We start from the raw sequence: 3,901 nt of genomic DNA on the forward strand, positions 1-3,901 counted from the left end.
CCTGGCTGCTGTCCGAGCGAAAGAAACCTGAGGCTTGACGCGGGCTTGGTGATCAAAGGTCAAGTGCTCGAGAGGTGGAGTAACTGGAAGCGGGGCGAAAAACCTGAGGCTTGAGGCGGGCTTGGTGATCAAAGCTCAAGCGCTCGTTATTGTACTAGAAAGGGAAGTTTTTAGTGCAATCCTTCTAGGGAGTTTCTGGAAGAAGAGTGGAAGTAGGCGGGTTGGCCGAACCACTTAAAAATCTCTCTTGCATTTACTTTCTGTTTTTATCTCTCGCTAACTTCTCGATTGCACTGCATATAATCACACCTCTCGAACTAACCCAAACTCGTGCTAACCAAAAAGGGGATAATATTTCCGCTGCGCATAAAACTTTGTCTTCACCTCGTGAGGTATCGAACTTAAACATCCTAAGTTCAATACACACGAGAGGTTGAAAAGATTTGCAAAATCTTATACAAGTCTATTCACCCCCCCCCTCTAGACTTGTACCCCATCCCCTTGGGACCAACATACTTAGCTTATGGATTGCGCTATACATGATATCCTATTCTACAACAATGCTAACTTGATATTGAGTATTAAGGACTCTAAGTCCACGAGTGGCTACATGTTCACGTTAGCAAGTAAAGTCGTTTTGCAATAATTCTCGAAACAATATGTGATAACTAGATCTACGATGGATTGCCAAATTATGTTGGACAAAATTATTATTATGAGGTTAAAAAATTTATCAGATGCACATAATTTTTAATTGGCAAAAATATTAATATGCCCTCTATGGTCAAGTTTGTCGGATTATACACAGCAACGAGAAAAGGAAGATGGAACTCTATTGTATTGATATTGAAAATGAGAGTTTACAATATTAAGAATGAAAAAAGTATTGTATACTGTACATCATATATATATGAGCAGGAAGAAACGAAGAAACAAACTAGTGTAAAAGTACACTACTACCCCTAGATATTTTCCTCCTAACAGCTATCCTCCAACACCCCCGGTAAGCTGGAGCATGCAAGATTTTGTATGTCCAGCTTAGAAATGACTTCATCCTTCCTAGCAATTTCAGATAGCATGTTGTTCTCTCATTGCTTCAAAACTTGGGTAATAAACTTGACATTGTAATGCCTCAACAACAAATGCATATAAATCATTGCACTTGATTCCATGCGTAATTAGCAGAAGTGGAAGGGAATTGAAGAGTGCTCATCCAAGTGAAATACAATTATCAGGGCATAGTTGAATATAAGCAAAGTCATCCAAGCCACAACCAGCAACAACACAATTCGAAGCACAAAGCGATACCTGTCTGAATCAGTTCGTTCATCACCATCATCCTCATCAACATAATTGCCATTAATTGTTGTGGCATGTCTAATTCTGTTCAATCATCAGGCACCCTGTTAGTATAATTGACATGAATCGAAAACTTTCCAGATCATTAGCAGAAACAACCAACAATTGACACATTACACTGACAGTGAAGGAACTTCCTTGCAAAATTTGACTGAGGTAATGATTTTTTGCTTTTCTCTATTTACTATTAACTTATCTTATTGACTGATTCTTAACTAAATGCAGAAACTGAAGCAAAAGGTAAACTCTACAAAATGAAGATATTGAACCAAGTTTTTTAAAGGTAAACTCCTTTTTATATAGCTATACACATACAGTTTATTTGAAAACACATTTAAAATTCTTACTATTATCTACTAAGTCATTGTCCGTAGCAAAATGAGTACACTAACTTAATGTTGGAAAAATAGCATAAAATGGTATTTTAGTGGCTATTTTGTGGTACAAATATATGTGGGGTCCACTTTCGATTTGGGTCGGGTCAAAGTGGATTCGGGTTCTTCGTAGTTAGACGAAGAGATTGATATATGGTACGCACAAAACGGATAATGGGTGAATGAGAAATTGGTTCTCAAAGTTGACCCATTTGAGTTGGAAAAATGGTGGGAAAGCTTTGAAGTAAGCTTTTGTCTCACATTGGTTTGGGAAGTGGGTTTGCACCACTATTTATACAAGAGCCTTTCTTTAGCTTAGTGAATTGTATAACATAGAGGTTTTCTCTTGCGTGCAGGGGTGCAAATCAAATTCCAAAATAAGTCTGAAAAGGCTTGAAATTGTGTGCATCGGCACTTGTGAGCGCTTAGTTATGCCGAATTTTTGTAACATTTTTCCAACACGTAGCTACTGAACTCGGGGTACTCGAGGAGAGGACTTAGAGTACTAGAGACCAAGAGGACTTGGTCTTAAGTACTCATGGTAACAATCCGTATCGTAGTCCTCGCCCCTCTGGTACTCCTCGTGTTCTCGTCTGTGACCGTTCAGATACTTAATTCATCTGTTACGGAATTAATTTCGTATTAATTCCAATTTTTAAATTTTGAATTAAATCTCAAGTAATGGTCAGCTGTTACAAGAGTTAAAAGTCTGATTTAATTATCAGATTAATGTCATGGTTAATTGTTATTTAATCTTCAACTCATATATAATTCGTTGGTAGAAGCAGCAGATTTATAGAAAAACACAAGACAATACACACAACAAAAACAACAAATTGTTTTCTCACTCGAAACTCTACTTCTACTCCTTTCTCTAAACTGTGTTCATACCGTTGCTCTAGTTCGCTGGGTTCACTTGTTTGGGTGCTCAAACTGTGAATCGTAACACGTTTTATCCTGGGAAACCTAGGCTACAACGCTCCTAGAACTTTTGGGAGATAGCAAATAAGGTTTTAAGGAAAGAGTGCTTCGCTCGACTCGTGTTAACCCTTTTCATATTATCCCTTTCGTTCTTCTCATTGTTATTTTCCCAGAAATATTATTTTCGTAGTAATATTTCCCAACAGTTTCCCAACACTTAATTCTTAAACCAAATGCAAAAATTGAAGCAACAGATTACTAAAATATACAATCTGCAAGTTAACTTCCTTGTAGAAATTGAACAACAGAAAGGTAAAATCATCAGCATAAAAAAGAAAAGTTTTATACATATTAAATTGAAGATATTTCATTGCAACTATTTACTATTATTTAATATTATCTGTTGGCAAGATCAAAGAAGATATTGACACTTCACACTCTGAACTGATGCAGATATAAGTCACAGCAAGGTATTGAACAAACATCAAGCAAGAGTAATGCAAATATAGAAGCAATTATTATAAAGGTAACTCTGAACAATAAAAAAAAACGTATACAGTTGTATTTAAAAACAGTAAAAATAAATGTTTACTTACACTTTTCGACCATCTTGACCCTACCCATTTGAATTAGAATCATCACTGGCTCTACCAAATCACTTTGAAAAAAAGGCATTACTTTTTGAACATGGTCATCCCAGACAGTGCATTTAACTTGATTCCCCTTGCAAAAAAATTTTTGTAAGCATGATGCATGTTTTAAATCTGTAAAAAAAAAAAAAATTTTAATCCTTACTTCAAATCTTCAATCAGAAAATCTATCAACCTAGAAGGTCTCCCGGATATCATCTTGTCCAATGGAGAGTATATCTCCACTATACGACCAATAGCATCTAAGCAAATAAAAGTAGTATTAACATTTGGTATATAATTTAGGCCAGTAGTATTTAGTTCAGTACTATCAATTCTAAAAGCATGAAAAAAATTAGAGTATAGAACATACCAACCAAAACATTTGCATCCATTGTATTCAAACTTTCAAAAGGTTGTAGTCGATACATATGTCTTGGAAAATCACATCCTTTATAGTCTTTAACCAATGTTACAGAAAAGAATTTCAACATGTAACTCCCAGGACATGTCTTATAGCTATAGAAAGGAGCAACTACCAGAAAATTCTTTATATAGTAGACATTTCCTTCAATAAAATTATTAACAGTAGAAACACTCTTTCCTGGAATATGCATA

This window comes from Ipomoea triloba, chromosome 7, assembly GCF_003576645.1.
Source record: "Ipomoea triloba cultivar NCNSP0323 chromosome 7, ASM357664v1".
Taxonomy (NCBI): Eukaryota; Viridiplantae; Streptophyta; class Magnoliopsida; order Solanales; family Convolvulaceae; genus Ipomoea; species Ipomoea triloba.